Raw genomic sequence first — 14,634 nt, 5'->3', positions numbered from 1 at the left:
TTTATTATTGTCTTTTTTAAATTCTGCAATAGAGAAGTCCCAGGTTGAGGAATATGTTAACACTGCAAGACCAAATGTCTAATGACAAAAGTGGAATCGTGTGTCGTTCCTTCCTGCACTGACACTGGGTGATGCATTGCACTGACTTTTCTTCCGTTAAACAGGTAGTGCTGTTCTCTCCACAAAGAGTAAGTGAGAGCTGTTCTTTTAAATGGCATCATTATGAAAAAAGAAATTTAGTTCCTCACCAAGGAATTGGTACCACTAAGTACTAGAATCTGTGGTCATTAAAATAAAAGAAGGCAGGAAGGAAAAAAACGAGAGGAGGAAGGAAGGAACGAAGGAAGGGAAATAAAACTGGATTTTTTTATATGAATGAATAAAAACCTCACTTTTGTAGGGAAAAAAATAAGTGAAAGATGTTTCGGGGTGTCAGATCCATGTGCCAAGTACCTGAATTGGCAGGTGACACTTGGTATCTGGACAACATTAAAATATTGACCAGCCTGAGGCATTGTTTTGGTTCTTTCTAGGTAAGAGCGAAGTTTAAAGTGTTCTTGCTACTGGAAGCATCCAATCGGCAAAGCAATGAGAAGCGCATCTTATTTTCACTAGAACTGCAGGCGGTATTTGACCCTGTACGCATGCATATGGACATGGATATATAAGGAGAAAGCGTTACACGTCTATGGTTTATTTTATAGTGATATATATCTTACAAGTAAAACGTCAACCACAAAATTTTTCAGTCCAAAGCAACACACACTATAATCAGCAATTCCGATTTTTTGCTAAAGTTTAAGCAGCATGCTCATTTAAAAACCATACCTGCCTTGATGCAGAAAAGACTCTCAAACTGTCTCCATTAATGAAAGAATAGCAATTTTGAAGTAGCCAGAATCTTTTCCACTTTCCAAGCACTATCATGTTTAGAAAAAATTGAATATGGCTAGCAGATAGTGGGTGATGGTGAACAAAACTGTAAGTGAGAGAAAGGGAAGAAACTGAGTGCGGCTTCAAGCAGTATCTCCATGACACTTATGAGAACGATCAAACTGCTTCAAACTCTAGAAATTCTCCAAATAATGATCAAAAGTATAGATAATCCTCTCAGCCTTGCAATAAAACTTAAGACTCGAAGCAAATCTGTTCTTGGCTCTCAAGATAATTCAGGGCTATGTTTACCTGGCACAAAACGTTCAGATTAACATTAAACATGATGTCACATGGCTATTTTCTCCAAGGCCACACAGGTGGATTGTGCCAAAGTGGAACTCAAACCACACCTGACTGCAAATTCTAAACACTGGCTCTGGAACACACAATCCCTGGGTCTCAAGCGTGCTTCATGAGGATAATGTATTTTTTTCCAAAATGCTTTATTTCTTAAATGGTGAATTTAAAAATCATATTAAGTATTAAAAATAGTAAAAATATGGAAAAGACACTGCTAAGGTTTGTTGATGCCCTGTTTCTTTCTCGATTACTCATTTTAAGTGAATTTGCTTTTTCTCCCGCCATCATTATGATGCTGACCCAACTGGTCCCTCTCAAAATAGACTTGGCCGAACTTCTTTTTGAATATATGTATATTAGGTTGGATCATTTTGTTGATTGAGTCACAAAGAAATAATCATCCAGTTAACTATAAAGATTTCAGTACTATACGTCTTTCTTTTGTGTCTTATATTTTATTTTTTATTCTTGGCTATTTCTATATATGGTGTGAAAAAAATGGAGCAACACAGTTAAGGTAATAATTTCTGCTGCTTTTATCAATCTGTCAAGAAGGCCAGTGGACCACTGCTACAGACGGGAGACAATTTATGTGACTGGGATTGGCTCTCCTGCCATCCTGGCCCGACACCCACCTTCATGACTGCCCTGGACAAGCCACGTGATGACTCGGTGATGCGATCCCGGCTGCTGCTAAGGCCCTTGCCAAGGATTTCACTATTCTGAAATACTAGAAATACTACTTCTACTTTTTTCCTTCCCCTTAATTTGAAAGGCATGTAAACATTATCAGTAAAGGAAATTTAATAGAAACAAAGTTCTTTTCTAAGCCTTCAAGTAGTGATTATATTTTGATGAAAATCTTAGTGAAACGTTTGCTACAGCGCTACACAAAAGTCAAAATGAGTGAAAGCGTTTTGGTTTAATGCAGTTTTCTTTTTCTGAGATATGATAACAGTGAAATAAGGTTTTGAATATGCAAAATACCCAGCGTGAGGAACAAACACATAAAACATACGTAGAATGTTCTCAGGTATTTTTACTATAATTAGAGTCTAAAATGTGATAGTTTTCGGTTCCATTGTCCTTTCCCCTTAAGACAACACACCTTTTGATTTAATTCATGTGGTTTTTTTGAAACACTTTTTATAGCTTCCTAGAGCTCTTCAAATTTCACATGGAATTTTGAAGAATCATACTTACGTTCCATTTTGAAATTAAAAATCTCTCTACTCATCTGTTAGACCCAAGATGTATCAAACAAAGTACTCATGTTGCTACAAATAGATGTAATTACCTGCATTTGTCCTGATCGCTCTCCCTTTCTTCCTCCTTCCCAGTCTCTCTGCCCCTTCACCCCTCTCTTTCTCTGCATCCCCCACACCCTGTCTCTGTTGTCCTTCTGTCTGTCTATCACTCTGTCTGTCTCTTTGCTTTTTTTCTCTCTCTCTCAACTTCAGGATTTTAAAATAAGCTTTATTAGTATCAGGGTTTTTGTTGTTAAATCATGTAGCCTGTCCTATGATTCTTAGAATTGAAAAGAGAAATCATCTCATCAGAAAAAAAATATTAAAAATGTGAAATACGTTGAATATTGCATTATTTGAGCAACCAAGACCCTTTCGATTTCTAGTGAAACATTTGAAGCACTAATTTATTACAATGACTCACAAAGATATATTCTTTTCAGAATGATCTAGGTAAGTTGCCAGAGAATGTGAAAAGTACTAATGTGCTCTTAGAAGAATACATTCAAAAAATGCAAACAATGACTTTGACTTTTCTGAGGTTAGAGGATTTATATATATATTGCAATAAAATGTATTACAAAATGTGATTTTGGGAAAAAATTCACGTGCTTCAACTGAAATGAAAATTTAACCTCCACAGAAATCCAATTTTATTGCACATATTTTTTAAAACAATTCTTGAGAAATTTTCACTTTTATATTTTTATGGAGAACTAGCATCTTACTAAGAGTCTAGGCCTCTTTGCCAACCAGGCACAACTCCCCACGTGCCTCTGATTTCACACTGATCTGCATACAAATGGTACCATAGTGCACTGCTTTAAACACACAGGTGTATTTTGCAAGATCTAAGGCTACAGAAAATACCTTAAGCAAGTGCTTATTTAAGAATAATCTGTCTATGGCCGTACCACCCTGAACACACCTGCTCTCAGAAGAATAATCTATCTTGAATTTTATGCCCCTGTGCAGTGACAAATAACAGCTAAATCCTGCAAAATACGTATTTCGCGTATCAAATCAGCCTGTGATTTCATTCACAGAAACAGATAAACACCTGCTTTCTTCCTTCCTTTCCCAGCGAACTTGGCCAATCTATCTTCCGTTTCTCCCTCAAGCTATTCTCAAAGGTGAGTGTAAAGTGAACATTTTTTTTTTGTGACATTGAAGGAAAAGTGATGAAGTTTGGGCATCATGTTATTTGTATCCCTGTCGCAAAGTCCCTGGTAGGCACATAGTGTGGAAGGCAGCACTCGCCCTCCCCCAGCATGTTCCTCACTCCCCCCTCCCCCGCCTCCCCTCCCCTCTCCACCCTTGCCTCCCCCCTCCGCTCCCCACCTCCCGCCTCCCCTATTCTCCCTTCTCCCATCCTCCCGCTCCCCCAGCCTCCCCAGCCTCCACCCACATCCCCCTCCCCCTCCCCATCCTCCGACCCACCCTGCCACCCTCTCCTCACCCCAAAGCTCTCTCGCTGGAGAGGACCCAGAGCCCACCCTGATCTGCAGTTAAGCTCAAATCAGAATGAGACAGGAGGGAGCAGGGTGAACACCAATAAAATTTCTGGGTAATAAAAATGTATCTTATAGTATTCAAAGGTAGCATTTGTATACATTTCTTTTTTATTTTATGGAAGTTTCCAGAAAGGGGAAAAAAATCCTGAAGATTAAAATGGATACCTAATGCTTTTTATTTTCAGAGGAGTGTGTATATTTTATACTTCCATTTATTAATTTATATAAACAGACATACAAGCTGCCTACTTTCTTGTGTTTTGTTCACTTATCATAAAAAAAGGTACAGAAAATCCTCCATGTCACTGGGACTAAGTTAGGCTTTGGGGAAACAGATACAAAAGAAGTACTTTTGGTTTCCTAGGAGTTCTTAGACCAGTGTGGGAGAAGGATGTACCATCACAGGGCAGCGATAAGCGCAGAGCATGGCAAGCTAGAATACTCCGGAAGCCTCTAATTCTGGTTGGTAGAAGTTAAATTTTCTCAGATAAAGTGACATCTTAATAATCAAACAGAAGTTAAATAATCAAAGGACAGACAGAAACTGTGGTTATGTGCAGAGACACAGAAACTGGAGAAACCTTCCTTCAGGCACGGAGAAATACAGGATAGCCTCCTGATTGGAGGGTCGAGAGGCTGGTCTCATAACCCAGCCTAGAAGTTTGGATTTGACCCTCAAAGCAAGAGGAAGCCATTAGAGAATTAAAAAAAAAAAAATCCTGCAGAATGAACTTTATGCATTTAAGATGTTTTCCCTTGGCATCAGTAGAGCACAGACTGAGGGGAATAACACAGGAAAGGACCGTTAACACGGGTGAGAAATAATGAGCGTCAACAAATTCAACAGCAAATGAGACGGGGTGGGGGTGAATTTGAGACATATGATGATGTAGGATTAATGGGGCTCGGTAATTTTCTGAATGTGACAGTTAAAGACAAGTGAAAGGCAAAAAGAAAAAAAAAAAAAGACGGAAAGGAATCTGTTTTCCAATGTGGCCATTCATCAAATGAAGAAGCCAGGAAGAAGACTAGGTTTGGGACTACGGCCAACCCTTGCACAAGTAGAGATGTGAGCAGGCACCCCAGGGGGACTGCCTGGTGGCAGCATGCCATGCTCTTAGGAAGGTACGAGCTGCTCTAAACAGTGGAGAACAATTTCAACAGCTCAGCTCAAGAGGTTTATTTTTTTTTTTTTTTTGCTCCCTTTAACCGCCAGGGGGCGCTCTCCTATGGCTAATTCCAAGGCCCATTTTTTTTTCTTTTTTTTTTTTTTTCTTTTTTTGGACAAAGATGACGAAAGGGAGACATCTCTTTTTCTTTAAGCATCTTTCAGGGTCAGACATTTTTCATAGTTCAATTCTGGTTCTCACAACAAACCTGCGTAAGAGGCGCTTTTTAACCTGAATTTCTGGAAGTGGTACGATTTTTTTCAAATGCGATTTTTCTAAACCAAGGCCCTTCTGCTCCGCCTTTGAGAACACTTCGTATAATCCTGCTCTCCTCAATCTGGGAAGAGGCCTGGACAGATGGAATTGTTTAAAACTCAATTTTAGCCGTAAATAATAAAAAGAAATCGCATCTTTAATTGTCAAGAATATAGGAGAAATACGGTAAAATTGGCTGGTGAAAGGAGTTTTCATTTTTCCATTCTTGTCTTGTGGGTCTCAAGCTTAGTGAATTTATAAAATGTTCTATCCCCAGACTCAGACTCATCAAGCCTCTTGGAATGACAGTCTGGGTTCAGTGCGGATTAAATATGATCGGATCACATGGCTGTGGAATTCCTAAGGAAACTAGCGGACATTAATTGAAATAGACTCCCACGGTGTCCAGGGCAATGGTCAAGATGGAATAATAGATACCTTGACAAGTGTATGGCTTAGTGGCTACAAGGCTGAAAGGAAATTGGTGACAGTATTTCCCATTTTATGTTCTTGTCTGTTATTGGCAAGGGATCAAACTATCTTTGTGCCCAGTGGTTTAGTGATTGGGACTCATTCTCTCAAAATTGATAGAGAAAATTACTATTCTCCAGAGGTAATTATATTAAAAGAGAAGACACAAATGATGTTGCTAAGGATGTATCAACTTACAGAACGTCTCACAGTAAACCCAACACTACACCCAGCTCAGTGACAACAACAGCTATTTCTGAACGAGGCTGGAAATTCTCCATGAAGCTGACATGTGTTGGGATGCACAGGAAAATTTCCACAATTTCATAAATAACTATTTTTTAAGAAAACATTTAATTTTTCTGAGTGAACCTAAATTTCTGGAGGTGGTACAATTTTTTAAGTGCAATTTTTCTAACACCAAGCCCTTCTGCTCCCCCTTTGAGAACACTTAGAAATTTAGGGTAAAAAGCACCTCTTACGCAGGTTTGTTGTGAGAACCAGAACTGAATTATGAAAAATGCCAGAGTTTGTACATGATTGGTGTAATTTTTTTTCCTAAATGTTGGGAGGATTCACTGATGAAGCCATCTGGCACTAGAGTTACCTTTTTTGGAAGGTCTTGAACTTCGACTTCAATTTTCTTTAATAGACGCATGGCCGTTTGAGTTTTCTGTTCTTCCTGAGTGAGCTTTGCAGTTTGTCAGCTCTTTACTCATGTAGGTCAAAGTGAAGCTCGTCGTTAATGGGACAGGTTGAGATTGTATTTTACATGATAGGATGGACTTTTCTATCATTTCTTCCTAAAATATGTAACCTTAATTTAACAATGTGGAATGATCCAACAACCCAAATCAGAGGTCTTTCTAAAAAAAACAGGAAACAAACAAGATATGACAACTTAATGCAATGCAGGTCATATGTTCAGTAGGTAACAGAAATCTACAATTTTAATTTTATTATCTAAAATATTAGGCAAAATTTCATTTTCATTAAAATTCTAATATGTCTACATTTTTATAGTATTTTTATTACATGGTTATACCTAACTGTGGGCCAATGAGTTGGGGGTCCCTTTGGGGCAGGTAAGTGAAAGCTATCTAAACACTGAGAGCTATCTAAACATTGAGATACTGACAGAGTAGGTATCAGTAAGCTGCTAATATGGTAGGTAGGTAGGTAAGGTCACTTTAAATGACTAATTCTCTAATATAAGTGGAGGGAACATTGCCCAATTCATTTTAGGGATCCAGCATTACCCTCTTATTAAAACCATTTAATTTTATAAGGAAAAAATCTCCAAAAAATTACATCCTTCATGAACATGGTTGACAAATCTATGGGGCCTGTCAGTCAGGATCACTGAACACTTTGCTGCAGCTCAGTACAACATCCATCTCCTTTCCTTTCCAAGTCTAATGAACAGATGACCCCAAATTCAAGGGGTTTTCATCTCTTTTTATTTGTTTGAATTGATTTTTCATCAAAATTTGAAAATCTATTGGCCCAGTCATTCCAAATGTACAATTATAAATTTAATTATGTTCCCATAGGATTTTGTGTGCTGTGCTAGCAAAAAATGAAACAAAAATCATAGAGGGTTTTCACTATATTAGTGAGCACCACAATCACTCAAAAAGCTCCAAACACATCAAAAATAAAGAGCAATCATCCCAAAATATCTTAAAAATAAAACCTTAGGTAAATAATGGCTAAATAGGTCAATGTTGATCAATATTTCCTTATATGGGCATCCTAGAAAAAGACCAAATAAACCAAAAAGAATTATATGGAATAATCATTAATATATATGCATATACAAATACTTTTTATGTTTAATGAGTAAAGTATCCCTATCAAATCAAATATGTACAAAAAGCATTTAAATATTTATATTGCTTTTCATTTCCAGTACAATTTCATAAGATTATAAGATGGACTTTCTAGCTGTAAACACCAATTTATGTTGTTTCTTTGGCAAATAGTGGTACTAATTATGGACACTATATATACAATGTGTGTATAAAAATCTATTTATCTATCTGTAAATTTCCTAGAATATAAGTGCCCAGAGATGGATGCAAATTAACCTGAAGTTATTTGATTGAAATACTTTATTGAGGATTGAGATTTGAATGTATTTCAATACTTCGCAAAGTAAAATAATACTCACTGGATTAATTTTTAATTTTTTTTGTAAGTAGTGTAATTACTCCTCCCTTTTTTATCCCAGAACGTGGTGCTTATAAGTCTTTTGTTTTGTATTGTAGTTACTTGGATTTCTAGCCCTTTTCCCAGGAAATCTAACATAGGTGCTCAATAAGATTTTTTTTTTATTATGGAAAGCAGAAAAAGTGTCTTTTCAACCAGCTGACCAATGAAGACAGCTGCCCAGAAGACGGTGCGGTATAATCCCCCATTAGTGTGCTTAGACCTTACTTCAAAGGGAAGAAAACCAGTCATATTGGGTTAGAGCCCACCTGAGGACCTCATCTTAACTTGAATGTATCTGCAAAGACCTGATTATTTGCCTGCAGGGTCAATGCCGATCACTATTATTAAGTGTATCGAGCTCTTGGTGTTAATTTTCCAATAAAAGAGTCAGGACTCGCACTGCTTTCTCCCTCACCCTCCTGGGGAAAGCATGCATTTTCTGACGAGTTGCTTAGCTCGCATCTACAGACCTCACTGTAACTTTGCTGAGTTCCACAAGGAGCACTTGTCTGTGCAGAGGAGAAACATCTGCAAACTAGTCCTCGTTGGTGACATGATTTAATACTGATCTGACTGGTTAATTATTTGAATATTTGACATCAGTAAGACTGTTCCCAAAGAATACTCATAATTCTCTCAGATGTCTTTATTTTGTCAAACCAAAGGGTCGTACAACCACCTGACTGGATTTCACACGGCTAGAGATCGTTCTGGAATCCTTCCTTCCAGATCCCGGTTCTGAGCATCTTGTAAACATGAACTGACTTTCTGAGAATCATTATTTGGCTCCTAATTCTTTTCTCCAAGCTCAAGTGACTTGTAAACATAAAATCAGTTTTTCTTCCTGTATATTCAGATTCCTGGGGTTTTTTTCTTTCTTTTTTTAGGTTTGTATTACAGATCCTCTTTCAGGTCTTTTCACCCTTAAGATAAAGTTTTTGAAATGCATCATTTAAGTGTCCCTGGGTCCCTCTTCATGAATAATGCCTTTAACTGTTTCCCAAGCTTAGCACTGCCCGCTTTCTGGGGTCAGTAATTCTTGGCGATTGGGGCAGGCGTGTGCATTGGGGGGGCATTTTAGTAATATCCTTGATCGCTACCCACTAAATGCCTGTAGCACCCCCGCCCCCACCGCTGTGTTGTGACCATGAAAAGCATCTTCAGATATTGCCAAATATCCCCTGAGGGGCAAAATCCTTCCTTTTGGCGAGCCACAGCCCTAGATTGGAGCATGATCCCATTAAAGGAAACTGAATGAGCTCTCTTATAGGGAAATGCCACAAATATTGGAAATATGCTAGGGCTTTTTATGCCATTATTTTTGCAGGAAAAAAATTTAAAAATATATGCAGTAAATGTGATGGCATTATTTTTGGTGTTGATAGAATAAAATTAATTTTACTGATATTGATGACATGGCATGATTTATTGATAAACATTTTATTTGGAGTTATTTTGAAGGAATTTTGTTTAGAGGCATCTTGTGATTAAAATCTGGACTCTCCTTTCTTTCACACCTGATGCTAGAGTTAAGAACACAGTTGCAGAAGCCAGGTTGCTGTGTCCTAATTAAAACAATTCGCTCAATAGCTGTAAGTGAAATAAACAAGCAATGGGAGAATGATGATGACTTTTTTTTAGGATGGAAGATGCTTTTGAAATGTTTTTAAAAATTGTTTTGCTTTGGTTTATTTTTGCTTTATTTTTCCTTCAGGTGAGGAAACTAATTTGGAAGGAATAAAAGAATTAGCCTCGTGACAGCCCAAAATTTATCGTTCTGTTTTTATACAACATGCATAAAATCTTATTTCTTCAGATCTTGATGAAAAATCTGTTATAAGACTCTGAAATCCTCAAGTATGTTGTGCAATGGATTTAGTCTCCATATTCACTAACAAGTCAGTACCATTCTGAGTCATGAAGTGACTGCTTTATATATAAATGGTCAATCTTAACCAAAACCTAAGAGAATCTTACCTAACATTATGGCCCATTTTCAAGGGCCATATCCTGAAATCCATGCTTAGGTCCATCAATGTTTATCATAAATATCTGGCCACAGTTGAAGCATATGCTTTCAGAGACACACAAATAGGTTAAGTAATAAAGCATTATTTTAAAAAATGAAATTGTACTTCTAATGAACACAAGTAGACATTACTACTAGCAATCTCAAACAACAAACAGGAAACACTATCAAAACTGAAACATTACCCTAGCAATTTACAACTTAAAAAGGAATTTCAGGGAAACAAAATACAAAAGGAAAAAAAAAAAAAAAAAACCCTGCAAGGCTGTTATGAAGTCATTTGTGAATCTGAAGTCAGGCCAAAACACCACCAACATTCTGAGCCATAAAATGAACAACCTACTCAATCTCCCATGTGCGCTGTCCCCACGGCATAGAAAATACTTCACCTAAACCAAAAGATCGTGGATGCTAGAAGCTAAGTTTTGGTTCTTAAAGAAAATCAACATTTTTCTGATTTTAAATAATAAGATTCGGGTGACTTTTTAAAAAGATGCTTATCATTGAATCAATGCACTCTCCCTGGAAAGGAGATACACTGGCTTTACTAACGCTCAGTGGTATGATGTGCCCTAGGGATGTTCTGAATGAGGGCAGTTCTGCGCGTCTTAGCCCGCCACTCACGGCTGGAAGCCTTTTCGTGAACAGAGTCATGCCGTTGGCCGGGGGCGGACTCCTGCTTCAGCGTCCCCCTGGGAACAAACACATTCGTGCTTTTGGAGCTCAAACCACTCCATTTAGGAAAAAGAGGGAAGGGCTTGGACAGAGGAAGGTGACACAAAGGAGTTTAGTAGCAACAAGAATTGAAAATAAATGCATGTAAATCAGCAAATGATGGCTTATGGGCCAAAACCTGCCGCCTCCTGTCTTTGTACAGGCAGAGAGCGAAGAATAATTTTCACATTTTTTAATGGTGAAAAATGTTTAGATCTCAAGTTGCGTTTTTACCACAATTAAAAGATAATAATAAATGGTTGAAAAAAGACCACATATTGTGACATAGGAAAAGTATGTGAAATCCAAATTTCAGTTTCCATAAATGAAGTTTAAGAGGAACACAGCCACGTTGGTTCACACATGGTCTGTGACGGCTTCCCCGTACAGCACCTTGGAGGGGCTGACGGCCTTGGATGCCTAAGGTGTCTACTGTCTGCATCCTTACAGAAGCTTTCCAACCTCTGGAATAGATAAAACACTGATATTTAGTGGAAGACAGGGACAATGCCAGACGGACGAGGTAGGAAGGAGACAGATCACAGGAGGCATTTAGCAAAGCAGGCCGCCAACAGACGGGTGTTATCATCACTGGGCTAGACATTGAACTGAAAGTTGTACCACTGCAGTGATAAGAAAACACATTTAAATACTCCAGCCAAACTACCTGAATATCGACTTTTGGATCATAACCAATTCTCTTTCCAAAACTTCAAGAATTCTTATATTTAAAAAATATAGATCTAGGTAAAAAACAAATTTATGAAAAACAACAAACTTTTTTTTTTTTTCAATGTTCTTGGTTCTACCTAGAGAACAGCTGGCTGCCAGTGGCCAGGAGCGAGGGCCTTGTTAGAAAATGCTGGCGCGGCGGTTTCCAGTCCCAGCATAGAGTCACTGTACTCAGTGTTACGAGATTGTGGAGCCAAATGCACTACTTTGTTCCAAGTCACTCAAATCGGAAGGAACATGTCTTGGAAAGATAATACAGCAAATTAGTTAAGAAGGTAGTTTCTCAAAGTAGGGAACACCAGGAGCACTGCTGAGTTTTATGAGTTGAGCGGTTTTCCGCACGAAAGCTGCTTTGAAACAGCGATGGGTTGACGTTAACGATCCACGCTAACTGGGGAGAAAGTCAGCCCAGATGTTGCAAAAGCGCGAGTCACCCCAAGCCGTTTTTGTTTGGCTTTAGTACGTACTCTGTGTGTTCTTGGCACCTGATTCACTGTAACAGTTACACTCACTTAATATTAAAAATTATGTTTCCTGGGCACCAACAAATGATGCAGGAAGAAGGCCCTTAGAAGCAGCTTGAGACCAGCTGTCCTTGAATTTTAAACTTGCTGTCATATGATACCAGAGTGGATGGTCCCTGGAAATGTATATTTTTAAAGTGGGATGTTGATGACGGCCGATATTTACCGCATGAAGAGGGGGCCAGCGTGGACATGGAGGGAAGCCTCTGGATTCCGTCGGGGAGCTGCTTTCGCTGAGCGATGCCGGGTTTCCTGGGTCCGACTTTCCCACGACACCTCCGCATCCCAGCTCTCGGCTCACGGCCTGAGGCTCGTGCCTCTTTGGGGCCTTTCCGCACTGAGAGCTGAAGCAGGAACTTTCCTGAGGATAAGGAGGAGAAACTGGGAAGGGCAAAAAGAGAAAGATAAGAAAACCTTGTCTGCTGAGTTGGCTGTGACGCAGTGACCTCTAGCCGCAGCCTTGTCTGAAGGGACAGGTAACATAAAATGGAAACTTGACCGTCTATGTGTCAGTTGGGTAAACCTGACCACATCCCCCACGTGCGTGATCAGTGGCCTGTGAGCAGATGAAACCAAAGGCCCTTCCGCAGAGGAAGAAATACTCCCGAGGTGACCACACACACCCCCTGTCTCCTGTTTTACAGGTGCAGGAACCCTCTCCCTTGACTCTGTGTGTGTGGAGGCTGCGGGTAGGCTTCTATCCCTTGCTTCAGACCACGGGATCGGGAAAATGTGATAAATGTGTGTGATGACGTGATTATGTCATGCAAGAGCGACTGATCCCTGAGCTCCTCACGCCTGTGCTGGCCTTGAAGAACCGAGCTGCGCACTGAGGGTGGTCGGGGGAGCCCAGGTGGTGAGGAGCGGAAGGTGGTCTCTAGATGTTGATGGTGGCCTTTGGCCAGCAATCAGCGGGAAACCGAAGGCCTCAGTCTTACAACCCAAGGGACTTGGTTCTGCAAACAAAAGTAGGCCTTTCTCCAGTTGAATGTTGGCAGTGAATCCCCAACCAGCGCTTAACTTATGTTTTTGAGAACCTCACAGTGGACCTAGTTTACCGTGCCTGGACTCATGACCCACAGAAACTATGAGAAAATTAATGTGGATTTTTTAAAGCAGTTCAGTTTGTGGTAAGTTCTTATACAGCAGCAGAAAAATAATACAGGAAGACATCCTGAGAATTTAATCCAGGTACATCAAAGGGGGCTAGATAAAACAGCAAGACTCAGAGCCCCCATTCTCTAAGTATCTGCTGAGGAACATCCCCTCAGTGAGATTGCGGAGAAGACTTTTGATTACATTGCACTTTGGCAGATGAAAGCTTGAGAACTCTTGCAGGAAAGAAATCTGCTTAACAGTTAAAGTTGGGAGGTCCCAAATGTATTCATGCAGAACAATTTTGTGCATATTCTTATGCCAAAAGACATTTTCACCTGTGCTTTCTCAGGATGACGTGTTGATTAAAAGGAAGTTATCAGGACGCGAAGTACGTGCCGCATCTGAATACACAGTGTGTGTTCATGTATGCTGACCACAAGAACCGTGGGCTGGAATTTCTATTTCTGACTGCAGTGGAGATCTCAGAGAACAAAAAAGATAAGACAGGGCTTTAAAGTCCCAACTCAATTTATAATCTGAGAAACATAAGCCAGGGAATCAGCGGCTTTAAAATGGCGGAGTTGCCAAATTTCCTAAGTAACGTGAGGAAAAGGGTTAATGAGGAGTAGGACCCTGAGACTTTGGACTAGGATGAAGATGAGTCTTGAACGCCAAGTGCGGTCGAGTCTCCTCTCGTGGTCAGACGTGCCCCAACTTCCCCTGTCCAGAGACCGGCCTCTCCTCGCTTCAAGCTCGTGTGAAATCTCAGCAGAGGCAGCCTGTCAATGATGGGTTAACGGTAAAGCTCCTTCCTCCAGACTCGTAAATACAGTCATCTTCCAACACAACTCTGTATGGGGTATTGCAAAGTTTCATCCTGGAAGAGACAACTTGTACACACAAATCTCTGCTGAATCCCGCCGATTAATACTGCCAGGAAAGTAGCAAACATGCGTGGGAACGGATTCTAAGATTGCTAGACCAATAAGACCCATATAATGTTGGATCAGAGTAAGCTTACTGTTTGGGGTACACTTTCTCGGGATTTTAAATTTAATGTGTGCGTTCAAGCAGCTGGAAGTCGGCGAAACATTTGCTTGGATGTGGCCTGAGCGAGAATTTAACGTGGCTGAGACTCCAGAACTGGCACGATGTGGCGAAGGGAACCTGAAAGGTCAGGGAGAGATCATTGCATGCAGACACTTGACCTTCTCCTTGCCTGTGTTTGCTGCCAGGGCCCTGAAGACACTAGGTTTGCTAAGCTATCAGAAAGGCACTGGCGAGAGGGACAGCACCCTTGGGAGGCTCTTTGGTGACTGACCTGCAGCTGTTCTGCAGCTCAGGTGAGCGGCGGGAGGTGAATCCTGGGAAACGGGCACCTCGACCGTAGGGGACGTGCTGAATGCCGACGGGTGGAGGCCGGGGGAAGCA

Source organism: Camelus bactrianus, chromosome 14 (genome assembly GCF_048773025.1).
Source record: "Camelus bactrianus isolate YW-2024 breed Bactrian camel chromosome 14, ASM4877302v1, whole genome shotgun sequence".
NCBI classification, from domain to species: Eukaryota; Metazoa; Chordata; class Mammalia; order Artiodactyla; family Camelidae; genus Camelus; species Camelus bactrianus.
The sequence above is the reverse complement of the archived record's forward strand: the minus strand, read 5'-3'. Positions refer to the sequence as shown.